Source organism: Capsicum annuum, chromosome 4, assembly GCF_002878395.1.
Source record: "Capsicum annuum cultivar UCD-10X-F1 chromosome 4, UCD10Xv1.1, whole genome shotgun sequence".
Classification (NCBI taxonomy): domain Eukaryota; kingdom Viridiplantae; phylum Streptophyta; class Magnoliopsida; order Solanales; family Solanaceae; genus Capsicum; species Capsicum annuum.
The window spans coordinates 91,706,160-91,718,309 of NC_061114.1; the positions used below are offsets into that span (position 1 = coordinate 91,706,160).

The window sequence follows — 12,150 nt, forward strand, 5'->3', positions numbered from 1 at the left end:
TATACGGCCCATTTTGCAGGATTTCATTCTTGTCAGTCTGAATATCAAATAAGAACACAAAATAGCCTTCATCATGGAAGTATACTCACGGTGTAGTGATAAAATTCCAGATGTTGTAGACAAACTTTTTCATATCCTTAAAACTTGGTGTTCCTCTAACTACACAGCTTATTAATGCATTTTCCCATTTACCACACTCCTCCTCAACCTCCATATGGTATATTTTCTAGCCATCCTTAACTATCGGAGGGATATAAGTAAGCTCCATACCTTCTTGCACTTGGCGATTATTGGCTTGATTCGATTTGGTCTGCTTTAAATCCTCCTTCATAGGTAGTATAGCTTGCAGTGCAGCTGAGAATGTAAGTTTCCAAGCTGCGTTTGAGTATTTCGCCTCGTTATCCTCCTGTAGCATTTCCCCTTCTAATATCGATTTCGCATTAGTCACATCTTCTCCATTATTCCGGCTACTTTGTTTCATCAGAGCAAGGGTGTATGGTATACCGGAGTCCGGGGTGATCGTTTTTCCTTGGGGCTCCTGCGTTGCTTGTATTGGTGGTCGAGTAGCTGCTCGTTGTTGTGCTAGCGCCGCTTGGTGCACGTTAGCAACTGGTGGTATCAAAATGTCCCATAAAAAAGTTCGGGTTTTTCATTCTTTCTCCCCTCCCCCCTCCCCACTTCTCTTTTTTTAATAAATAAGGCCCGCAGGCCCCTCTCTAATAAGGAAGGAAATGAAATAATCTCAATTTTATGAAAAATCTGGTCCGATGGTTGTTCTCCACTAACCACAAGGATATAGGTACTCTTTATTTCATCTTCAGTGCCATTGCTGGAGTGAAGGGCACATGCTTCTCAGTACTGATTCGTATGGAATTAGCACGACCCGGCGATCAAATTCTTGGTGGGAATCATCAACTTTATAATGTTTTAATAACGGATTACGCTTTTTAATGATCTTTTTTATGGTTATGCCGGCGATGATAGGTGGATTTGGTAATTGGTCAATTTCAATTCTGATAGGTGCGCCTGACATGGTATTTCCACAATTAAATAATATTTCATTCGGATTTTTGCCTCCAAGTCTCTTGTTCTATTAAGCTCAGCCTTAGTAGAAGTGGGTAGCGGCACTGGGTGGATGGTTTATCCGCCCTTAAGTGGTATTACCAGCTATTCTGGAAGAGCAGTTGATTTAGCAATTTCTAGTCTTCATCTATCTAGTGTTTCAGCCATTTTAGGTTCTATTAATTTTATAACAACTTCTTCAATATGCGTGGACCTGGAATGACTATGCATAGATTACCTCTATTTGTATGGTCCATTCTAGTGACAGCATTCCCACTTTTATTATCACTTTCGGTACTGGCAGGGGCAATTACCATGTTATTAACTGATCAAAACTTTAATACAACCTTTTCTAATCCTGTTGGAGGGGAAGACCCCATATTATACCAGCATCTCTTTTGGTTCTTCGGTCATCCAGAGGTGTATATGAACATTCTGCCTGGATCCGGTATCATAAGTCATATCATTTTGACTTTTTGGGGAAAATTGATTTTCGGGTATCTAGGCATAGTTTATGCCATGATCAGTATAGGTGTTCTTGGATTTCTTGTTTGGGCTCATCATATGTTTACTGTGGGATTAGACGTTGATACCCGTGCCTACTTCACCACATCTGCCATGATCATAGTTGTCCCCACTGAAATCAAAATCTATAGTTAGATCGCTAACCATGTGGGGGGTTTGATACAATACAAAACACCCATGTTATTTGTTGTAGGGTTCATCTTTTTATTCACCATAAGAGGACTCACTGGAATAGTTCTGGAAAATTTTGGGCTAGACATTACTATACATGATACTTATTATGTGATTGCACATTTCCATTATGTACTTTCTATGGGAGCCATTTTTGCTTTATTTGTAGGATTTCACTATTGGGTAGGTAAAATCTTTGGTCGGACATACCCTGAAACTTTAGGTCAAATCCATTTTTAGATCAGTTTTTTTGAGGTTAATATGACCTTCTTTCCTATGCATTTCTTAGGGCTTTTGGGTATGCCACGTCGCATTCCATATTATCCAGATGCTTACGCTGGATGGAATGCCCGTAGCAGTTTTGGATCTTATATATCCGTAGTTGGGATTTGTCATTTCTTCGTGGTCGTAACAATCACTTCAAGCAGAGGAAAGAACAAAAGATGTGCTCCAAGTCCTTGGCCTGTTGAACAGAACCCAACCACACCTGAATGGATTGTACAAAGTTCTCCAGCCTTTCATACCTTTGGAGAACTTCCAGCTATCAAGGAAACGAAAAGCTATGTGAAGTAAAAGAAGAAAGGGTCGTCGATTGCTACTAAGAACCTAACAGAACTTTTCCAAATGTGGGAAACCACTTGTGTAGGTTAGGGGTAAGAAAGCCCAAATAAGTATTTTATCCCTTATAAAAAGAAAACGGATTCTTGAACCCCTTTAACGCTCATGTCACATCGAGGTACTATAGAAAAAAAAAAGAAAAATCCGATCCAATTTATCGTAATCAATTAGTTAACATGTTTTGGTTAACCGTATTATGAAACACAAAAAAAATCATTGGTTTATCTTTCTATCGAGCCATGAAAAATATTTAACAAAAGACAGAAAGAAACCCACTACCTTTTTACGTCAAGAAATATGTGGAGAAACTCCCGATATAATAGTAAAAGCAATATGTGTAGTGGATTAAATCATCAAGTTCCCATTGAAATAGGATCCATACAAGTAAAAGCACTTGCCATTCGTTGGTTATTAGCGGCATCTCGAAAACGTCCGGGTCAAAATATGGCTTTCAAATTGAGTTCCAAATTAGTGGATGCTGCCAAAGAAAGAGACGATGTCATATGCAAAAAGGAAGAGACTCATAGAATGGCAGAGGTAAATAGAGCTTTTGCATATTTTCATTAATCCATGAACAGGATCTATACATCTCGATCAAAAATGAATCAAGAGAAAAAGAAAGAATCAGAATTGATCGATAGATTACTCAAAATAAACGAAAAGAAAACAAAAGATGAAACATATCATAGACCAACTAAGCCCTCTCGGGGGCTTTCTTAAAGAGGAACCTTATGTAAATACCATAGAATAAGGTTTGATCCTACTCATGGAGATTCCATAACTATTCCATAAATAAAAAGTTCGACATAATTGGGATTTTTTTTTAATTGGAAGCAGTTACTAATTCATGATCTAGCATGTACAGAATGAAAACTTCATTCTTGATTCTACGAGAATTTTGATGAAGTCCTTTCATTTGCTTCTCTTCGATGTAAGTTTGATTTCCCCAGAATTAATCCTAATTTTTGGCCCAATTCTTCTTCTGATGATCAATTCAACCTCTGATCAAAAAGATATACCTTGTTTATATTTCATCTCTTCAACAAGTTTAGTAATGAGCATAACGGCCCTATTGTTCAATTGGAGAGAAGAAACTATGATTAGCTTTTCAGGAAATTTCCAATTTCAATGAAATCATGCAATTTCTTATTTTACTATGTTCAACTCTATGTATTCCTCTATCCATAGAGTACATTGAATGTACAGAAATAGCTATAACAGAGTTTTACTTATTCGTATTAACTGCTACTCTAGGGGAAATGTTTTTATGCGGTGCTAACGATTTAATAACTATCTTTGTAGCCCCAGAATGTTTTAGTTTATGCTCCAACCTGTTATATAGATATACCAAGAAAGATGTACGGTCTAATGAGGCTACAATGAAATATTTACTCATGGGTGAGGCAAGCTCTTCTACTCCGGTTCATAGTTTCTCTTGGCTATATGGTTCATCCTGGGGAGAGATTGAGCTTCAAGAAATAGTAAACGGTCTTATCAATACACAAATGTATAACTCCCCAGGAATTTCAATTACGCTCATATTCATTACCGTAGGAATTGGGTTCAAGCTTTCCCTAGCCGCTTCTCATCAATGGACTCCTGAAGCATACGAAGGAGTGCGATTCATTAGAGAAATTCTTACCTCTCTATCTATCTCTAAGATGTTTGGATTTTTCAAAACTCCATGGATAGGCAGAAGAGAAATGCTATCCCCACTCGGACCAAGACAGAACTTTTACTTGTTTAAATAACAATAAAGGTGAAGAAGGGTCAAGAACGACGATTCTCTTTATGATAAATAGATCTATTTTGCAAGTTCATTATTACAGGTAGTTCCTACAAAGGATCGAACTAATGACGTATACAATACTTGAATTCTCGATGTAGATAATACATAGTTGGTTCTCATCCTTCAGAGAATACGAGTGTAATAAGAGCATCAGTCGATAAAAGGAACACCCTAAGATGACCATCTCGTGGCTATTGAGAATGAATTAAATCAGATGGTTCTATTTCTCAAGCTTTCTGACTTGCTCCTACGAAACCAAGGTCGAAAAGATTCAAAAAATCAGTCATTCACAACCACTAATGAAGGATTCCTCGAAAAGTTAAGGATTAGTAATCCTTTTTAGAAATCGAATGGATTCGATTTTATACATACGTGAGGAAGGTAATAAAAAAAAGCAACTGGGTTCTTCTTTCTTTTATCACTTAGGAGCCGTGTGAGATGAAATTATCATGCACGGTTTTAAATGAGAGAAAGAAGTGAGAAATCCTCTTTTCGACTCTAACTCTCCCACTCCAGTCGTTGTTTTTCTTTCTATTACTTCGCAGGTAGCTGCTTCAGCTTCAGCCACTCGAATTTTCGATATTTCTTTTTATTTCTCATAAAACGAATGGCATCTTCTTCTCTCTAAGAAGAGCAATTAGTTCACTACATGTCTTTTAACAAGCAAGTAAGCCAACTATCTTATCTCATTAGTGAAGCTAGAGTACATGAGTAGACTGTTTTTCTTAGTTAGAGAATGGAATTGATAAAAAAACTTTCTGTGGGCTTTGTTGCTCTCCCCAAGAAAGATTAGAAGGTCAGAAATAGATTCGCCCTGTGTGTTTCTCGCGATACCCCTGTGGAAATTCCTTCTAAGGAAGGCACTATTGAATAGCATTATTTTGAACGAGATATCGTAGTTCGTATCTCGGATTCCATTCTCATGAAAAGGCCTTTTCCTCATTTGAGAGGAATTTATTCATTAGCAAAAAGCTAAGCACGCTCCCTCCCCTGTGAGACCGGAGGTTCCTTACAAACTACTGTAAAGGGCGGGCATCTCGTGCATGTGTACGCTACCGAGCTCCTTAAGTAAGGACTAGACTCTGTCCGAGTGTTAGAGATCCCATAGATAGGGGAAGGCAGAGTGTTAGCACGCTGCACCTAAAGATATCACTATCTACATCGCTATATTCGAACGAATCCCAAGGAATGTAAGTGAAAATCTTGGTGGTCGAAAGACCTAGAAAGCACAGGTCTGAAATTAAGAGTTAGGAGGTTCCCGAGATACGGCCTATAAGATGATGGATGGTCTAGGTAAATAGAATACAGCCTTGCAGATAAAGCCACGGTCGATGGTAGAAGAAGAAGTACCATCCGGTGAAGTTGCAGCTCAAGCTCAATGGGAAATCAAAAGGATCCTACAAGATAACCAAAAAGAAAGGGTCGTGCTAGTTGACCAGTATAAGAAGAAAATAGACTTTCTAGAGGAAGAAATAGAAATACTAACTTATCAAGGCACCATCGATCGGTTAATAGAAATGAAAGAAAGAGAAATTTTTGGACTAATAGCTGACTATAATAGTAGAGTGGTCTCTTTTCTCTAGAACTAGAAGCCTCTTGGGATACTTTGAACTTGGTGAGCTTGGAATTGATTTTTTCTAAAATCTGTTCAGATAGTTTGAAATCATCATTCAGGTTTGGAAACTTATCCTTGTGGAATTCCGGAATCTTGAAGATAGGATTGGAATCCCGATCAGAAGTTGTAGAATAGTTAAATGTGTCTGAGAAATGCAGAAGTTGTCCTACAACTATCTATAATTTTGGGACAAATAATGTAATAGTGAAACAACTTATGTTAGTTGTGTCAACAACTTTTAAAGTTGTTCGACAATTATGTACTGTTGTTGGTCAACTAATTAGTTATTTGGACAAATAATGTAAATTTGGAGCAATTTATTAATTGTTGAAATAAATATTTGAAAAATTGTAAAAGTACCTAAAGCTACTAAAGTTTTCTGCCAATGTCGATCGCTGTGAAACAACTAAATAGGTGTAGAGACAAGTAATCAAAATTCTTTAGCAATTTTGAAGTTGTTTGATGAAGTCTCACTTGTTAGTATTACTGAAATACTTAGTGATGTCTTCAAGTACTGTTCCCATCTATGGAAGATCAAATAATAATAGGAATTGATTTACATGGTGAATGGATAGAAAATCCTACTCATTATACTTGGTGTTCGAAGGGCCGAGAGACAGTACCTATAAAGATACGTGAGAATATTACGTATGATGAGTTGGCTGAGATCATTATTTCTAGGTTTGAGTTAACTTGTGATAAAGATGATCTCTCCATTAGTTACATGCTTGGCTTTGTGGAAAAACAAAAAGGAGCTCCTTCTAAGATAAGAGATGATCGTGATTTGCGATTGTTTTTAGATGATCAAAGTAGGCCCATTTTAAGAATATCTGTGGCTGAAATGATTGTACAAACAACAAATTCAGTTCCAAATAATGAAGACCGTCATGTTACTATGGATATTCCAATAAATGAATAAGTTGCACATAATTCTATCTCAACACAAGGCAGCCACATAAATGATGACGGCACAGGCTTTTATAAAGGTAAAATTTTCAAGGACAGGGGAGAATTAATTAAATTATTGAAGCTTGCTTTTGTGAAGAAGGCTCAAAGATTCAAATCGGTGAAGAATTATGCAGATGTATATTATGATAAATGCGTAGATCAAAATTGTGATTGGTGGCTGCGAGCTACAAAGCTTAAAAGTTGTAATAGATTTGAAATTGTTAAGTATCGCAACACTCACTCATATGGAGCACAACACATTATAAGTCATCATCCACATGCTTCTACAGATGTCATTGCAGAATACATGCTACCTAGTTTCTTGAATGGAAAAGGTCCATACACAAGAGATATAAAAATTATAGTTCAAGCAGATTTAGGTTGCAAGATTAGCTACTAGAAGTATTTGAAAAGCAGTGAGATAGAAAAGGCTATGATAAGAAGGACACTAAAGTATGGGTATGCCGTTCTAGATGGTTACCGTCATATGCTTATGAGTGTAAATGAAGGACAAGACATCCTTGAAGCTTGATGACCAAAGAAGGTTTAAATATTTTTTTGTATCTCTTGGAGCTTGGATTAAAGGATTTATGCACATGAGAAAAGTCTTAGCTGTTGACGAAACATTCTTAAGTGGTCGTTATGATGGAGTTTTGTTGGTTGTTGTGGTGTAAGACACAGAGAATCATATTTTTCCTGTTCATTTTATGTAGTAGATAAGGAGTGTGATGCCGTATATCAATACTTTTTTAAGAAACTGTTAGAATTCGTCCCTAATACTTCAGAACTGTGCATTATTTTTTATAGACATCCAAGCATAGGAAAAGCAATATTAAAATTTTATTCTGAAGCGCACCACGACTATTGTACGAGGTATCTTGGTAAAAATGCTCGTACAAATTTTCATTATAGAGATTTTCTTGGACATTATTATCATGCAACAAAGGCATACCGAAGAGAAGTGTTTCATGATCATCTTTAACAAATCAGAATTATCAATGCAGAAGTTGCTAATTATCTACAGAAGATCGGCTTTGACAAATGGAGAAAAGCATATTTTCCAGAAAACAAGTAAACTTTTTTTAAAAGTTCAAATGTAAATATTGCAGGTCCCTAACAACTACAGTAGTTATTGCAACAACTTTCATAGTTGTTTCAACAACTACAGTAGTTGGTCCAACAAGTACAGTAGTTCATCCAACAACTACAGTAGTTGTTCCAACAACTACGATGGTTGTTCCAGAAATTGCAATAGTTGTTGAGGATCTACAATGATTGTATTTTAGTTTCTTGATATTTTTAAATTTTTAAACTTCAGATATGATGTATTAACCTCAAATATCGCTGAGTCTGTTAATGCAATGCTTAAAAAAGAAAGAGAATTTGCATTACTGCTTTGTTCAATGATATAAGTAAGAGATGGTCGAAATTATTTCATGAGAGACGGATGAAATATGCCAAATTAAAAATCACCTTTGTCCCTTCAGCAGAAACTAAAATAATGGTTAACAAGAATTTGGGAAATAAGCTTTTGGTCCATCAAATAGATGAAGACACGTTCAGCGTTACCGCAATAATGGGATCGCAATGGTCAGTCTACGCAAAACATGTTCGTGTCGAGAGTTTGATTTGGAAAAAATACCATGTCAACATGCTATAGCAGCACTTAGACATAAATTTTGAAGATGAGTATGGCAAGATGATTTACGAGTATTCTTCTCCATATTATAAGGTAGAGTCATACATACTTACATATGAAGACCCAGTTTATCCGGTGCCAGTTGAAGTATTTCGGAACCTTCCACTAGAAGTTTTAGAGAGAGTAATACCTCCACCTGAAAAGAAGACTAAACCAAAAAGAAAGCGGCATAAATGGATACCTACTATAGGAGAAGTGGTTTCAAAGAAGATAAATAGATGCTCTCTATGTAAAAGTATTGAACACAAAAAAAGTACATGTCCTACGAGATCGAATGGAGTTGCATGAGTTTGTATCATATTTATAACATGCCCTTAATATTGGTAGTTGTTTTTTTGGTTTAGCAAACAATTTGGTGTAAATTTTTGGCTTGTAGCAATCAAGACATTTAACAAACATTTTGAAGTATAATCTGGAGAAATTCAAACAACTTATATAGGTGAAAGGAACAAAAAAAATTCAGTTTTTCTTAAAAAATATTTTTGTTCCAACAACTTTGTGCAATTGTCGAACAACTTTGATAGTTGTTCGACAACTTTGCAAAGTTGTTCAACAACTATCAAGTTGTTCGACAACTGCGCGAAGTTGTTCAACAACTGTGCGACGTTGTTCGACAACTATCAGAAGTTGTTCAACAATTGTGTGAAGTCATTGACACAACTAATGCAGTTGTCGAACAACTGTTCCAATTGTTCAAGCGACTTTATTTTTTTAACTTAATAAGATTGTGGGACCCACTTGTCTCCTTTTTTTAATTAAAGATCGGCAGAGTCATTTTCTGAATTATTATGCATAAACGAAGTCGTTAAATAATAATTGAAGATCGACGGAGTCATTTTCTGAACTATCAAATACAAACTAAGTTATTTAATGGAAATTGAAGATCGATATACTTATTTTCTAAATTATATGCATAAATGAAGTTGTTTAATAATAATTGGAGATCGACGAAGTCATTTTCTGAATTATCAAGTACAGACTAAGTTATTTAATAACAATTGAAGATCGATATACTTATTTTCTAAATTATTATATGCATAAACGAAGTCGTTTAATAATAATTGAAGATCGACGGAGTCATTTCTGAATTATCAAGTATAGACTAAGTTATTTAATAACAATTGAAGATCAATATACTTATTTTCTAAATATTATATGCATAAATGAAGTCGTTTAATAATAATTTAAGATCGACGGAGTCATTTTTTGAATTATCAAGTACAAACTAAGTTATTTAATAATAATTGAAGATCATCTGAGTCATTTTCTGAATTATTATGTATAAACAAAGTCGTTTAATAACGTTTAATAATGATTGAACATCGACGGAGTTATTTTCTGAATTAATAAGTACGAAGTAAGTCAGTTAATAACAATTGAAGATCGATATACTCATTTTCTAAATTATTAAGTATACACTTAAGTCGTTTAATAACGATTGAAGATCAACGGAGTCATTTTCTGGATTATCAAGTACAGACTAAATTATTTAATAATAATTAAAGATCGACGGAGTCATTTTCTGAATTATTATGTATAAACAAAGTCGTTTAATAATGATTGAATATCAACGGAGTCATTTTCTGAATTAACAAGTACATAGTACGTCATTTAATAACAATTGAAGATCGATATACTCATTTTCTAAATTAGTAAGTATAAACTAAGTCGTTTAATAACAATTGAAGATCGACGGAGTCATTTTCTGGATTATCAAGTACAATCTAAGTTATTTAATAATAATTGAAGATCGTCGGAGTCATTTTCTGAATTATTAAGTATAAACTAAGTCGTTTAATAACGTTTAATAACGATTGAACATCGAAGGAGTCATTTTCTAAATTAACAAGTACAAAGTAAGTCATTTAATGATAATTGAAGATCGATATACTCATTTTCTAAATTATTAAGTATAAACTAAGTCATTTAATAATGATTGAAGATCGTCGGAGTCATTTTCTGGATTATCAAGTACAGACTAAGTTATTTAATAATAATTGAAGATCGTTGGAGTCATTTTCTGAATTATTAAGTATAAACTAAGTCGTTTAATAACGATTGAACATCGAAGGAGTCATTTTCTGAATTAGCCAGTACAGAGTAAGTCATTTAATAACAATTGAAGATCAATATACTCATTTTCTAAATTATTGAGTATAAACTAAAGTTGTTTAATAACGATTAAAGATTGTCGGAGTCATTTTCTGGATTATTAAGTACAAACTAAGTTATTTAATAATAATTAAAGATCGACGGAGTCATTTTCTAAATTATTATGCATAAATAAAGTTGTTTAATAATAATTGAAGATCGACGTAGTCATTTTCTATAGGAACAACTAAAGTAGTTGTAGGAACAACTGTAGTAGTTGTTTAAACAACTGCAGTAGTGGTTGTCCAACTAAAGTAGTTGTAGGAATAACTGAGGTAGTTATGGGGACAACTAAAGTAGTTGTTGTGCAACTGAGTTAGTTGCAGGAACAACTGAAGTAGTTGTTTTAACAACTGCAGTAGTTGTTATGCAATTGAGTTAGTTGCAGGAACAACTGAAGTAGTTGTTTAAACAACTGAAGTAGTTGTTGTGCAACTGAGGTAGTTGAAAGAATAACTGAGGTAGTTGCAGGGACAACTAAAGTAGTTGTTATGCAACTGAGTTAGTTGCAGGAACAACTGAAGTAGTTGTTTAAACAACTGCAGTAGTTGTTGTGCAAATGAGTTAGATGCAGGAAAAACTAAAGTAGTTATTTAAACAACTGAAGCAGTTGTTGTGCAACTGAGGTAGTTGAAGGAACGACGGAGGTAGTTGCAGGGATAACTAAAGTAGTTGTTGTGCATCTTAGTTAGTTGTAGGAATAACTGAGGTAGTTGCAGGGACAATTGAAGTAGTTGTTGTGCAACTGAGTTAGTTGCAGGAACAACTGAGGTAGTTGTAGGGATAACTGAAGTAGTTGTTGTGCAACTGAGTTAGTTATAGGAACAACTGAGGTAGTTGCAGGGACAATTGAAGTAGATGTTGTGAAGCTGAAGCAGTTATAGGAACAAGTGAAGTAACTAGTTGGACAGATAACATAAGTACTTGTTGTTCAATTACTTTAACTTGGAAATAATTAAAGTAGTTGGCACAAATACGTTAATACTGAAATAGTTAAATCAAAAGCTAACACAAAAAATAATTTCATTGATCCAAATGTTCTTGTAAATCAAGTACAAAAAGTAACTTCATACACTAGTCAATATCCCCAACTAATCCTTTAAGGATTCAACTCCTTCTCAATCACGCAACATCATATCTCATCCTAAAATTATCCATCTCATTGTCATTAAGGCACATCAAATTCATCCCAGTAAGCAAGTGATCAATAAAAACACAAGCATATGGTCCACATGCTGCACAAGAATTGCTTCTTGGGACATCCTTGAGACACTCATACGACCATGTAGCATTTAAAAATTTTTAGGCAAATGATTGAACACCCCGCTTTGCTTGAGTAGTTTGGGCCATAATTCGAGAATGGGTTGAATAGCAGTAAGAAAACTCGGTTCATCACACACATCAATATTGCAGTCATAAACTTGAATCAAACCCTTCTCCATTAAAAACTCGAGTGCAATAAAATATGTATTCTTTATGTTCATCATAGTGTAAATTCTTTTTGCTCCATCCCACTTTCAACCATACAGATATGGCTTTTCACCACTATAATATTTAAGTATGTTACTGTCC

The 12,150-nt window shown here is 34.9% G+C and overlaps 1 pseudogene; it reads left to right on the top strand.

Moving 5' to 3' along the window:
- The first annotated feature begins 750 nt into the window (after positions 1-750).
- Positions 751-2,331, top strand: LOC124897961 (annotated as a pseudogene).
- The last annotated feature ends 9,819 nt before the right edge of the window (positions 2,332-12,150 follow it).